Here is a 14,800-nt window from a genome sequence, read left to right on the forward strand (position 1 = left end):
TGAGGTGTAGCAAGCAAAATGACTTGGCATTAAAGGCCAAGTCTCTGTGGTAGGCTACATGGTTCTAATGCTACAGAAATAACCCTACAGATTCTCTATAAGAAAAGCTCAGATGTCCAGGGATGGGTATCTCTCACCTTCCCGCTCAACTCTATGGATGAAATAAACTTCTCAGATAATTTTTACTGGTGTTCAAATAGCACATCTCTTAGACGCCAGCTCCGAGATGGATAATGCAAGCTCTTCAGTACTTGCCTTAGCGATAGCATCAAAAACCTTCCTTCTTCTTAGGCACCTACTACTTTAAAGTCCAACTTTTCATTTTGAAGAACGGGGGTTGGAAGGGTTGAGGGCAGACTTCATGAAGTAGAGTAAATTAATTAATAATTGCTACGCTACACAGCAGAAGCAGCCTGCAACATCTCTAGAAACAGAAAGACATTGCTAATACACTGTTGTAATCCTGTCTCAGCAATCCAACCCCTCAACCTGTTTCTTTCAACAGAGAAAAAGATGATGCATCAATGACATTGCAGATTAAAAGACAAAAAAAAAAAAAAATATGAGTCCAAAGCAGAAATACACAAGACAAAAAGTCAAACGCAATTAGTCAGTGGAAAAAAAATATATATATCAAAATCCAACATCCAGAGTGAATGATTCTTGATAGCATTGACTATAATAAAGTGGGAAAGTCAGAAGAAAATTAAATAAATTTATTCATCTTTATTCTGAATTGTCTTCATCCAATATTTAATTATTTAGTTATCATAACAAAACATTTTAATTTTCACTAAATGGAAAATTTGTTCTAACTGCTTCATTGTCTGAAATCTGTGGGTTTTCTAACTCTTCTTCATCCATCAATAATTTCTGAAGTTATGAAAGAACTCAGAAATCCTTTCCTCCGTTGTAGATCACAGAGCCCTCACCTGTCTATGAGATACATTTGTTGGCTATACCTTCTCCAGAACGGTTGTGCAGTTTATGTGAGAAACCTTGACTCCCAGGAGCCAAGTCACTAGTTGCATTCTGTCACTATAACTAAGGTCAAAAAGGTAAGAGAGCCCCATGTTTCTAAGAAAACCGCTCATACTCTGTGGGCTCTAAAATACTGTTGTCACTCCCAAAAGGAGATTCCATCATAAATAGTCTCTGTTGATATAGAAGACAGTGTGACTATATTCTTCAGCTGATGTAAACCATATGATTTTTACTGCAATGTGTACAGCAGGACAGGTATATTCATAGATATATTAAATTTTACATTATTTTAGAATTTGTGGAGCAAAGCCCTCTCATCTTACAATTACAAATTTCCATGATTACTTCTAAAGTGAAAGTCACTGAAAGAAAATACATCATCCGGAATTATAGAAAGAATTGCAACATTCTGTTATTGATCTGTGAACTCCTGGTCTCTTCTAATCAGAATGTCTGTCTTTGTTACTTCCAAACCATTACTGTAGTCTAAAAGAAATATGTAAGTACAAGCTTTTTAATTGCTCTGTATTAATTTAGAATTAAAAGTTCACAGGAGATGTTTCAAGCTGATTTGTACCTTGACCATGCTGTTTTTTTCATTATTGTGCAGCTAGCAACCCAGGAAAGACTAGAACTATTAATAATCATTTGATCCTGTGCATGCACAAAATATTCAGCCCAATAACATTAGCCCAGCTCAGAAAAGAAATGCAATTTACAATGTAGTCCTTTAAAGAACCATGGAGTGTTAAATAATTCTCAATTAATATAAGTGGAAAACAAGAACTGTTCAAATACAGGTACAAATATATTTTAACAAAGCCATAGCTCCCTACGTGCCTACACCTACGTAGAGTAGCCAGTCAAGTCTTCACCATCACCACTAACATTTGGTGACATTTCCATTATGCTAAACACCACTTTCTAACATGTTTAGAGTCCTGGATCTCATTCCATTTAAATGGAATCATATAGGCTACAGATACTTTGTGTTCAAAGTAACAGATCAAGAGCTCAAAGTGATGATGCTGATAGTCTTACTATCAATTACTCTCAATTATGCATTGTTATACAAACATCATAAAACTCCATTAAAGATTTCTTTTCTAGTTTCCAGAAGTTTAGGTCTAAGATACCATGAATATTCTAGAATCTTCTAATCTTTAAAATATTCAAGTGATTAATCATAAACAGTGAGAAATATTGTTGTTTATACTTTGTGCGAACTAGGTCAATATGTGGATTATCACTAAATAATCTGTGAAAACATATAATGAGTGGAGGAGCTGTGGTATATAAAAAACTAGCATAATGCTACATTACCTTGCTTGTGAAAGGTTGCCTCAGAAAATGGTTACTCTACACAACAGTAATTATATCTTTAGATACGCTTTACTGGCAGGTATATTACACATTATACACCTTAAATCAAGATTATTTTATAGATGATTAATATAGGATTGAGTAATAATGGACCATTATGTAAAATACTGGCCTCTTTAAAAAGCTATTTAAGAATGATGTTAAAATACTTTTATCTGTTTTGTTAGTTACTATTCCATTTTTTATTGCTGTTTATTCTCAGTCTCACCTGCAGAAACTAGAAATTGAAGTCAATTGCATTGAAGCTAAGAGTGAAAACTCAGTGACTTATTAGGTACAAAACTGTGTTCTAAAGCCCAAGGGATGCAAAAAATTAGCATGTCAGCTGAATGTAATCTAGAGGACTTCAGATACACCAGAAACTTAAACTAGAATGTTGATAATAGAGTACTCCATTCCTTTCCATCCTTCTAACATCTTCACCCCTTTTATGCCTTTTCTCCTTCTCAGCAAAGTCTCCACTATAATTTTTGCTATGCCAAGGGTTTCATTAACAGACAATATAAATTGCTGGTAGTAAAGATCAGTTAAAACAAGAACTTCTAAGCTTTTGCTTTTCTCCTTAGCAAAAACCTCACATCTCACCAAATAGTAGTGTGTTTTGTTAAAGAAAAATATTGTATTTACAGTAGAAATTCAATATATTTGGATAATAACAACAAATAATTACATTTAAAAATTGTAATCTTGAATTAAAACATTTTCTACTAGAGTAACAGACCCTCTAACTGTTGATAGTTTCCTATAGTTTAGAAATAAATTTAGGAAAAAGGTTTTCTGGATTAAAAACAATCAATGATAATTTGATTAACATGACCAATTTTTGCAGAAATAGTGATACCTCTGAAAATAAAAGCCAAGAAAAAATAAAGTAATATAATTAAAATATCATTTATGAAGCTTGAATCTATACTAATTTATTTACTGGTATTTATAACTCTATTATATTTACTACTATAATAATTCCCCAAGGTGCCATCATTCATTACTAGAACAAGCAAAATCAGAGATGTTTGTCATTGAGATGTTTTCTTTGTTTGGCTCCATTTCCCTGCATTAAACTTTGAATATAACATGACACAGAGGACGTAAGTGAAGCACAACATCTCCTTGAGACCGAGTGTCAAAGACTAGCAATGGGAAGCTCCCATTTAAGATAAAAGACATATGGAGTTAAAAAGCATAAAAACAAAGTTTTTCATGATGACTCCTCCCCCCCACCCCCACCCCCCATCCTCTTACAGAGTAAAACCTTGACATTTATTCTGAGAAAGACTAGTTCTAACAAAGCAAAAACAACCAACATGGCTAGCTGATGTTCATGTTTCCCTTTCGCAGATTCTGGCCTGCCCCAGAGAAATTAGTGTGTTTAAGGAAGTATTTCCACAATTTGTCCCAGACATTTAAGCACATTTTTACCAGATAAACAGTATTACAAAAAAAGAATAAAAAAAGAGAGAGAGACTTAAAGTAAAGTTATGAAAAACAATGTAACCTGATACAGTGCACCACATAATTGGATAAGAAGAAATGTCTATGACATAATTAGATGAGAAGTTATGGTCAAACGTGTCAGATCAATAAGCAATAATGACTGAGGCAGAAAGCATCTCCATTGAGATTAATGGCCATGTGGGGGAGTGTTCTAGTACTACATTCAGATCCATTAACTCCACAATGTCATTGGTGATTTAGCAATTGCCCTATGGTTTAGTCTTTATTACAAGTGTATGGTTGTTTTTAAAGAGAATATCATTAGGATATTTTGTTTTTATTTCTATTCTTACTCATGCAAAATGTGGCTTCATGCTACACTAAAACACCACATAACAGTAATTTATATCCAATTATTTTCTTATGCACAATTTCTGTTACTGAATTACCTTTTGAAGTAACTCTAGAAAGTAATTTTGATATGACTGAGTGCTGAGCAAATCAAATTTTGACGTTTTAAAGTGAATTTAATGCTAAGGGTAAATTTATGGAAATAATTAATCACATTCTCCATTTATTCTCCAGAGAGATACATCAATGATAAGAGCTTGTAAGCTTTCCATAAGATACCTGTTCTTTGATTTTAAAACAGGACAACCTCCAGACCTTTTATTTCCCAGCATGAGTCCTAAGATAGCTTAAAATGGCATCAAATTCCTTCTTCAAATGTACACGTAGTCTAAGATAGCAAATTTATCCATTTCTTAATTTGTCCATATTTGAATTAACACAAATCGGGATTAACAGGGAAACACTATTTGAATGAAAATAAACCATATGCCCTTTGTACTTGCAACTTATGTACTATATGTCCTTTGAGTCACCTTTGACTTCAGTTCTGTCCCACAAGCAATAGTTCTACCACCAAGGCTAGAGAGTTGCTGAATAAGAGTGTTGCATCCTTTCACATTGATAACACAGCCCCCACCAGCTCTTAGTTGAGCATATTCAAATGGAAGTGATTATGAATTACTTTTGATTTTTCTCTTGACTGTCCACAAAAAATAAGATATGATACTCATCTCCCCTAAGCATACACAACTCTCCTAGTGATTATACAAGAAGTTCACATAGGGCAGGACTGGATATAAATGGAAGTTACAGGCAGGTAATTTGAAACTCAGAAGATAATCCTCAAAATTAACTCAAGAGGCAATATTTCACCTGGTTTTGTTACAGAACTGCTAATGGACTTGACCCAGATCATTATCAAATGGAAATAAGTGAACTGACTTAAGCCATATTCAAACCAGAGCACAAGTTCTTAGCACTGCTGCCTTGTTTTTTACTGTACCAGCAGGTCATTGCAACAACTAAAATTTCTTGATAATGACTGGAATTGGCTGTACATTGGCAAGCTGAAAATACCCTCAGGCATGTAACATTTTCTTTAATAAGCTTAAATTAATCAACAAGTACACTGTGCGTATGTAAACAAGTCAGTTAAAGGAAAGTAGTAATGTAAAAGTAATATTATCACTAATTTCTACACTAAAAATAACATAGAAGTACTTCATAGTATTTCAAACCCATAGTGGCCTGTGGCAAAATTATTCTGGTTTTTAAAATAAAATGCATTATTATTGATATACTTTCTTGAAACAAATAAACTCAATCTTCTAAAGCACTAAGGCCTATCGTCATTCAGTTTTTCTCAAACCAGATTAAGGACATCTACCAACTTCTCAAAGTCTGAACAACACAATTATTGCAGTTATGCTGCAAATTTATCACTCTCTTATCCCATTGGTGTATTCTCTTTTTTTCCTACTAATGTAGAAACTAATGAAGGACAAAAAGGAAGAAATATACCATAGCCAAAAAGAAAAAAAGTGCATTTAAATGGCTGTTTTTGATTTTTCAGTATACTCATTAGACTTAGCATGCATGGTCAGAATAACAATACCAGCAAACCTTTTTTAATTGCACATTCTATTTGCCCCTATTGCATGCATTCAACCTGCAGAGAAGAAAGACATTTAAAGATTACCAAGGCAAGTTTGTAATGAAGCGGATACCTCTTTGTCTGTCCTTGCGCCAACAGCAGCAGAAGGGATACTAATTAGAGGGTGAATTATTATCTTCCCATGGTGCACTGCAGGGGCATTAAAAATGAGTGTAGTTTGTTGCTTTCCTCTTAGATGGTTAGTTCTGGTTTAATATATTCTTGTTTCTAGGTGAGCAGCAGGGGACAGTTTTTATGATTATAATTGTTGCATAATTACTGGCCTAAGGTTGCCTATTGTTAAATAAAAATGCTGAGATACTAATGTTTTATTGAACAGTACAAGTAGATAAAATTGTAATATATTTTCCTGACCAATATAAGCCTGTTATCTGGCAGTTTGGTGACAAGTCTTAAGTTGCCTTGTGGATATAGACTCTGATTTTTTTTTGCAAAGGCTAAAAATAAAATGCCTTTTTATTTTTACCTGAAATAAATTCAGTTTTTTAAAAAAAGAAGTTCTGCTTTAAATTGTTCCAAAGAGAGGGCCAAAGTCTCACGTAACCCCTGTCAGGTCTTACCTGGTAAGAAATGAGAAATGACCTCAGAATTAAACCTTGTAGATTTAATTTTTTTCTTCTATTACAAATATACAAACATTATAACTTTTCTGCACATATTTTACCCTTGCAATAATCCAAAATTACTTAAAAACATAGAAATGAATGACAAAAATAACTAAAGAACAAATAAGGAAAAATAAGAAAAATTCACTATAAAGCCAAAGCAGAAAATTATATCTTCTTTGGTTCCACCTTAGGTAGCAGAAGAGTTGTCTGAATTTACAGCAAAAAGGTCAGAAGAGGCTACTTTGTTGTCTCAGGATTTACCCAGGTGGAGATTTATCTGCCAAGCCACCTGTTCTGCATCAAAACTCCCTTTAGAGAAGCATTCTGAAGGCTAAGGATCAGCTCCTGTCACTTGTGCCTATGTCACATTTACACAGACTTCTTTTTGAATTGTGCAAATTCTAAAAGTTGTCAAACAATTATCTTAAATAAACAATGATATTTTAACCTCATCTTGTTCTTTCTACAAAGAAGGAGCAAGACTACATAGGAGAAAGGTAATCATTTGTAAGAAAGAAAAAAAGGGAAAAGAAATGACTTTCATCAAATTTTTCAAAAGGCAGTTAGAAATTTGCTCAGCATTGTACTAAAGCTGATAAATTTCTAATAAAGGTTACCCTTATGAGCTGTTCAATGGCAAAACTTTCGTTTTTTAAACTTAGTTCAGACGAGTAAAACAAGAAATAGCTACAAATGAAGAATAAATAGAGTCGAGAAACAAATTAGTTTTCTTTAAGAACCTTAAATGGTCTTTCAATGCTCTTTTTCCTGTTGAGCCTGTTCTTCCTAATTACTTTTCCTTCAGACAACATAGGCCTTACTCACACACTTCCAAATTGAAGCATAGGGTCAGACCTTTAAAGATCTGGAGAAACCATCCTGTTGCCTTAGGAATCATTCCTCCCCTTGCTGCCTTCAATCTCTTAAGTAGTATCTCAGAAAACCCAGAGTTCCACCAGCTTATCTGAGACTTGCTATGGCTATGAAGAACTTTTTTTTGGAACGAAGCAAATGATTTAAAGCATTTACTAAACTACTTCCCCCCCCCCGCAAACAATTACAGACATTTAAAATTCCTTAAAAGTAAGGCACTTGTAGCTAGACTCCTCTTTCATATCCAAACAAACAATACATTTCAAGGGAAGAAGAGAAATAAAAAACACCTCCAAGTACTACAGCGACTGTCTGGAAGTTTCTCTTCAAAATAATTCTCCTAGAACGGAAAATATGTCAACTCTATCCACACTAATGCCTACTATTTCAGTGATGTTATATCTAAGAGATACATAAGTGAAGATAAGCATGGTATTATTTGCAATTTGTTAAAATCACAGTTAGCATTTTAGTGCTCAGGACTTTATATATTGTAGTAGAGTGCAAGAAAAAAAAAATTACTATTGCCCATTCACAGTTGATGCAAAATGTGTCTAATAACAACCTTCTCCTACTCAAATCATTAGTATCCTTATTTATTTAACTTCTTCCGCCCTGACCTAGAAAATACATCAGTCATTTTCTATATTTGCAATAAAATGCTAATCTACTATGCAAGTCTATGCTGGCAGCTTTATACAATACTTGCACTGCAACGTTCTGCTGGTTGCCAATCTCAGAAAACCCCTTGGTGTTGTTGAACAATAAGAGATCACTGACATTTCCTTCCTCTCCAGTGAATGAACTCTTTAAAAGCTAGGGCCACCATAGAGATAACAGAAACTAAGGAACTGATGGCAGGTGTCATCAGTGGAGTATTATGCTATTGTGATTAGAAGTATACCAGGCTGCTGAATTATATTGTGCAAACATCAAAAAAGCAAAGAAAAAATGGCTGTGCAGATTTGTAAACTTCATTTGAGAAGAAAGCTTGGTATTTTTGTCTAGCTTTGCATTTCTACTGTGGAAACTATCAGAAAATCTCATGGTTTCCCACAAAAACGTTGGTGCAACTTACTGCTGCTTATTTGCATATTTAAAAATACTTTTCAGTAACTTTAGGAAGGAAACTATATGGTGTATTCCATTTCAGAAAATTTGAATTATTCAGCATTCATATTCACAAATGATTTTTTTTTTCTTCCTACTTGTAGCAATCTCATTTATCTCTTTTGGCTTCAGATTTCTTTTCTTTTTCATTGTTTGCTTGTTTCTTGGTGAAAATAACCCCATAGCAAAACATTAAATTCTGCAGTGATTATATTTACCTAGCTCTGTGTAACTTTTCCTAAACAAACCAAAAGGGAAAAAAAAAATCCTTTGGCTTCACTCTATAAATTCCAGTATCAAAGTATAAAAACTCACTAACCACTTAAAAGAGTGTGCTAATTTCAGCCTCCTCTTCAGACTCCGTTCCAATAAATTGATTTTAAGTACATGCCTAACTGAGCCAGAAAGAGAAACATTTTTCAGTTGCAATTACTTATTTTAATTTTAAGCTTTCACCTTTTCCTATGATTTTCTGCTAAACAATCTAAGTTAAAGCAGTAAGCTAAACATTTCTATTCATATATTTGAACAATGAAGTTTTATCAAGCCTTTTTCATCCAGGCCGCTTTTCCTGTACACTGACTGGGGCATCAAAAATAATAGCCTATATCAAATAACCCTTCCTAGTTCTCAGTTACATTAATATAGCTATCTATAGCTCTTTCACATGTCAATGTAATTATTGCACAAAAAGTAAACAGATGCTTTTCCAATGTATCTAGGTTTCAAAATTTGAACACAAAATATTGTTGTTTCCATGTTTTTTCCTAATACTTTTTTTTTTTTTTTAAACAGTCCAATTCTGTTCAGGTTGATCAGTTAGCTTTGTTTCTGGTTCTCACTTTTAGCTCAGCATTGTTGGCTTTGTAAATGAATAAATAAATAAATGTTGAGTTCGATAATGGGTTGCATTTACCATTATAAGTCCATAAAATTTATATAAGTTCTACAAATATTTTATGTTCAGAAACTGATTACATGAGCTAAATTATGACTTAGAGGTTTCTTGTTTCCTTTGTCTCTGTGCTATATGATCTACCAAACACCTCCATAAGGACTTAGCATCTTTGATTTATTTGCACAAAGTGGCAACATAGCTACTCACTCTCTGCCTGTAACTGAGGTATAAATAGTGATGAGTGTCTCCACTTGCCAGGCAGACACAATGCAGAAGAAGAGGTTTGATGCAAAGCACTTGAAGATTTTGCAACCTCACCCCCAAAACCAAAGATACTAGAAGAAACTGTTGCTCTTTCTCCTAGGTTGTGATAAAGATCAGGCTGTACTGTTCAGTTACTTGAATTATTCATAAAGCCATCTAGGAGAACAACAATTCACAATCTGTAACACAGGTTTAAGAGGTATTTAGGTTTTTAAATCAATGGCCCCAGAGATGCAAGGAACTCTTATCAGCTTTCATTGTGTCAAGCCTGTGGTGTTGTTTTGTTTTTCCCCTCCTGTTTGCATTACTAGTTATTTATAAATCTACCCTGAAGACCCCAGGAAGAACCAACAGGATTCATCCACATAGATTACACTGAGGCACATGAACCAACCTCCTAAACTGGATATTGAATAGATATTCAATCTTGGCTTTTTATCAATTTAAGTAAAACCCAATTAAATTTGTGTGTGTGTGTGTCATAATTCCTTTTAAAATGAATCAAAAGAATATTAATATATTAATATTATTAATACTAAAATTATATTCAAATTATATTAAAATATTAAGAACCCATGCAGTGTTTTGTCCAGAAAGACTGCAGTGATCTTCCCAAAAGAAATGCTTTTATTCCCTGGTACTGACAAACATCTCTGTTACGAGTAATTCAACCAGCATCAGAAAGAGCCTTGCATTGATACAGTTAATAACTATTTGCATGCATAGGCTGCTTTTTATAAGTATAATGACAACTGCATTTGTGCTCATGAATTCTATGAAAGGAAAGACCAATCTTTGTCGCAGCAAGACCAAATAGGATTGGGCGGCACCTTAAAGGTCTCATTGTGCAAGCCTCACTGGATTTGCTTTCATCGTATTATTTAAAAGAGAAGGGATTGCCCAAAGCAAGGGTAATCAAGACCTAAAGAGTGACTGCTTAAGCAAAATGACAGATGAATATAACCACTGTAAAAATGAGAACACAGCACTAAGGAAAACTCCATTTCAAATAAGAAAGAAGAGAAAATATCTTCAAATGCTTTCTTTTTACAATGCTATGAGACATCTTGGCTGAAATCTGATTGTCCATTAACCTGAAGTTTGGAACACTGAGGAGAAGAATTAAAATTTAGGAATGGGAAAAAAGATTTCATTTCCTAAGCTGAATTTACCTTGTTATCACCCTCTCTATAAAATAGGGAAAAACAACTCTGTGGTTAGCTGCACAGCATATTAGATAATAGCTTGAACCTCTTCCCCAAACATACATACAGTGGGAATTTTCCTAACAAAAACAGCAAAACCACACAATGCTATATAGTGTTTTAAGTGATAGCAATGATATGAAAAAGAGTTGAATGTAATGTAAGCTGGGACAATTTCCAAAGAGATAAATAGAGATACCATAATGTAAAAGGTGTTTGCTTCACAATGGGGAAGAATCGGCAGGGGCTGGGGAGGAGGCACAGAGAGAAATGCTGCAGGTTTATTTCTGGATCTCAGTAACAAGGGCCTGACAAGAAATGGCTTAATAAATTAGCTGTTCTGATAAGAAAGAATAAAAAGAGGAACATAGGTAGTGAGTAAATCTTACAAGATTCTGGGAACCCTGTATTTGTTTAGCATTGGACAGATCCTGCATGGATTTTTCCATGGCACACTGAACAGCCCCTGTCTGTGGAGAGAAGCTTCTCCTTTTGGATCAATCCAGATATTATATGATTTTTCTTACAAGAAAATAATTCTATTCATTATTTCTACCATCACACAGAAAAGAAGTTTACATGAGACTTCTTGCTGCACTTTCAGACAAAGGCAAGGACACCGAGGTAGTGCAATGGCAGTACCAAGCAGGAGCTGCTGCAGGTTTCTCCATCACACTGAGCTGCCGAGGTTATTCTACAGCCAAAGGATCTGTGCTGGCGGCACAGCACAGCTTTGGGGTTACTGAGAGTAACCGTATTGTGAATCACCAACTCCTCAGTGTCCACAGGGCTCCCAGTCAGGAGCAATACAGTGTTACAGAAAAAAAAAAAATGAACAAGAGCTTTTTTCTACCAAAATTTCTACAAAATAATGTCACCTCCGTATCCAATTGGAACAACCTAAATTATATATATATATTTATAAATATATTATTATATTTAAATATATATTATATATATATTGAGGACCAGAGCAAAAATTCTCATATAGCTTTATGCTCAAATTAAAAAATAAAAAATTCAAAAGAACATTTACGTATATTGACTTGATGATGCGCAATACAAAGAGAAAGTGTTGACAACTCATAGTTGACCAAAGAAATAAGTTAATCCAGCTCCACGTGAACCTGTAATTGAAAACAATGACTTATAAGACCCTGTCTCAAATGTGATTCTGAGAATCCAGCACTATAAAAGGGAAGGAAACAGGAGAAGATAGAAAAAAGATGCTAGGGAAGACAAAAAAAAAAAAAAAGAGATTGTCAGCTAGGGGAAGAGAAGGTCAGAGAAAATATTGGACAACATGGAGAAAAAGATGGTCAAAGACAAGATCAGAAAAGAGAAGGATAGAGACGAAAAGAGGACAGAAGAAATCTTTTTTGACCTTATTTGACAGTCTTAAGAGGTCAAAGATATTGAAGAAGGTAAGAGAAGCTTGGAGAACTTCAGAGAAGGTCAAAGAAAGTAGAAGAGTTGGAAGAACTTCTGAGAAGGGTCAAAGAGGATCAGAGAAGTTCAGAGAGGGTCGGAGAAATCACAGATTCACAGAATCATCTGGGTTGGAAGAGACCTCCAAGATCACCCAGTCCAACCTCTGACCTAACACTAACAAGTCCTCCACTAAACCATATCACTAAGCTCTACATCTAAATGTCTCTTAAAGACCTCCAGGGATGGTGACTCAACCACTTCCCTGGGCAGCCCATTCCAATGCCTAACAACCCTTTCCGTAAAGAAGTTCTTCCTAATATCCAACCTAAACCTCCCCTGGCACAAATGTTCCCACAGTTTTCCTGTGCTCCAGCGTAAGTCCTCCACAGGCTGCAGTCATTTCGGTTATGAACCTGCTCTGGTATGGGCTCATCCACGGGTCAAAGTCCCCTCCAGGCTGTGACTGCTGTACCATGGAAAACCTCCTGCACCTCTGATCTTCTTGCTCCCTCTGTTCTCTCCTCCTCCATGTTTTTTACACCTTCCTAAAAACATTTTCATGGAGGCAACACAACCTCCTTCAAATGGCTCTGCTTTGGCAAGTGGTGGGTCCATTGCAAAGCTGGCTAGAACCAGCTGTGTCCTGCACACGGCAGCCCTTGAATTCCTTCCACAGAGGCCACCCCAGCAGCCACATCTGCTTCTAAAACCTTGTCATTTAGATCCAATAAAGAAGTTAAGAATTATTAGCCTACTACTTGTCTGTTAAACTCTAGAAAAAATGAGTTTTTTCTCCTAACAGAGAGGTAGGGAATGTATGTTTGAATAATTGAGGACTTCAGAATCCACTAGTTATGAATAAGAAAAGAAAAATAAAAGGACAGAATAAGCCTTAGTCTCCAGTCCATGTCACTAGTATCCATGCAGGTGGTTTGTTTTCAGAACTTGGAATAGGTTTGTGATAATTAAAAAAGGGGTAAAATTTGTTTTGTTTTGTTTTAAAAGAAGGTAGGTAGTCCTGATGTTAATTTCGTGGATATAAAAAGACTAACACAATCTCATTCAAGAAATAAAACAAAACAAAAACAAAACAAACAAAAAAAACACTCCTTGCCTCTTTGTTGAATTTGATACAGTTGTGACTCCATTTAAATGTAACTCAATTTAAATGTATTTAACTATGTCAAGGAAAGAAAAAAAAAAAAAAAGGTTTAGAGGGTTCTCTTCACCAACCCTTTATTAAAAATGGACTTAAAATCATTTGGACTGTTTTAAAGACTGGTGGCCTTCCTTCCTTTCTGTGTTTCTGTGAAAACTCATGGATCAGTAATGATGACATTTTCACCAAGTAGCAGTGACATGCTAAATTAGTCTATATCCTTTTGGCAAATTAACAATGAGCATTAACTATGAAACTTTAAAACCAAACAATATCACTGATACAAAGCTAAGAGGGTTTTTTGTTTTTTTTTTTTTTGTTTGGTTGATTGGTTGGTTTTTTGAAGGAAGATAATTAGAAGAACAACAAAGAATCTTTAATGCTGAATTTTTTAATAAAATGGATGCAAAATTAAACATGTAAAACACAACAGATGAAGAAGCCAAAAAGACACAATTTAGTAAAGTATAAATGCATACTGTTCATTCCTATTTATCACTACAACAGGGAAATGTCAAGGAGTTTTAATGCTTAATGAGCCCATCAAGCTTAGAATGCACCAATTGTAACATTTTAGCTAATTGGCTACAATATTTTTGTCTTCAAAGTCCATCCTCTGTGTACCCTCTCTCCCCCTCCAAAATATCAGTGCAAAAATTGAAAATCTTTCCCCAACTGATATTACACTTATTATTTTTCTTTTTTTTCCAAACAAAGCATTGTGTAATTTGTGGGGTATTTTTGAAGGAAACAGATCAGACAAAATTCCAGAAGGATTTTTTTTTTTTGCTTTTGTCATGGCTGAATTTTTATTTTTTTTTTTTTTAAAGATAACAACATAGTTAATGTGGTGGAACAATAATCAGTTCAGCTTCTTGAGGATGTTACTTCACCTTTTACTAAAGCTTACATTAAGCAAAGAAAACCTTGCTAAGCTATCCATAGCAGATGTATAGCATTGATATCAAGTTTATAGTTCAGAAAAATAAATCACTACCATTATAGTATCCAATATTCTTAGAGATCTTTAATCTCAATATAAATTCCACTCTGGGGTCATGAGAGAGGATGTGTTTATGGCTTTTTTTAGGCCAGAATTTATTTCATTCACGTGTCCGCAGCTTTAGTATGCATACCTCACATGACCTTGTGCTAGAAATAACATAGGTGTATAAGGAGACAAACCTTTGCTTACTTTGACTCCAGAATGGGTTTGCTATAGAATGTATGCTCTAGAATATATGCTAACTGATGAAAAACATAAATTACCACAATGACTTTCTGCTTTGCTTCATTAAGTAGGTGTGATCTAAGTGCAATGTAAACATACCATCAACTTTCCAAGTTTGAAAGTTCCACTGAAACCTACTTTACCTAAGACTTCCAGAACATATCCACAGATGACTGTGATACTTCTTTGGAGGT

At 34.5% G+C, this 14,800-nt stretch overlaps 1 protein-coding gene across 8 annotated transcripts in view; it reads right to left on the bottom strand.

Moving 5' to 3' along the window:
* The window catches only part of LOC125184179 (uncharacterized), a 274,259-nt gene that overhangs the window by 207,114 nt on the left and 52,345 nt on the right, over positions 1–14,800 (bottom strand). For 2 of the 8 annotated variants that reach the window (XR_010834405.1, XR_010834402.1), the window contains exon 1: positions 5,880–5,978. The exons of the other annotated variants lie outside the window; for them this stretch is intronic. The gene's annotated coding sequence lies outside the window, so the exon portion shown is untranslated. Of the gene's footprint in view, positions 1–5,879; positions 5,979–14,800 lie in introns of those variants that run through there. 8 annotated transcript variants of the gene reach the window in all.

Source organism: Anser cygnoides, chromosome 12 (genome assembly GCF_040182565.1).
Source record: "Anser cygnoides isolate HZ-2024a breed goose chromosome 12, Taihu_goose_T2T_genome, whole genome shotgun sequence".
NCBI classification, from domain to species: domain Eukaryota; kingdom Metazoa; phylum Chordata; class Aves; order Anseriformes; family Anatidae; genus Anser; species Anser cygnoides.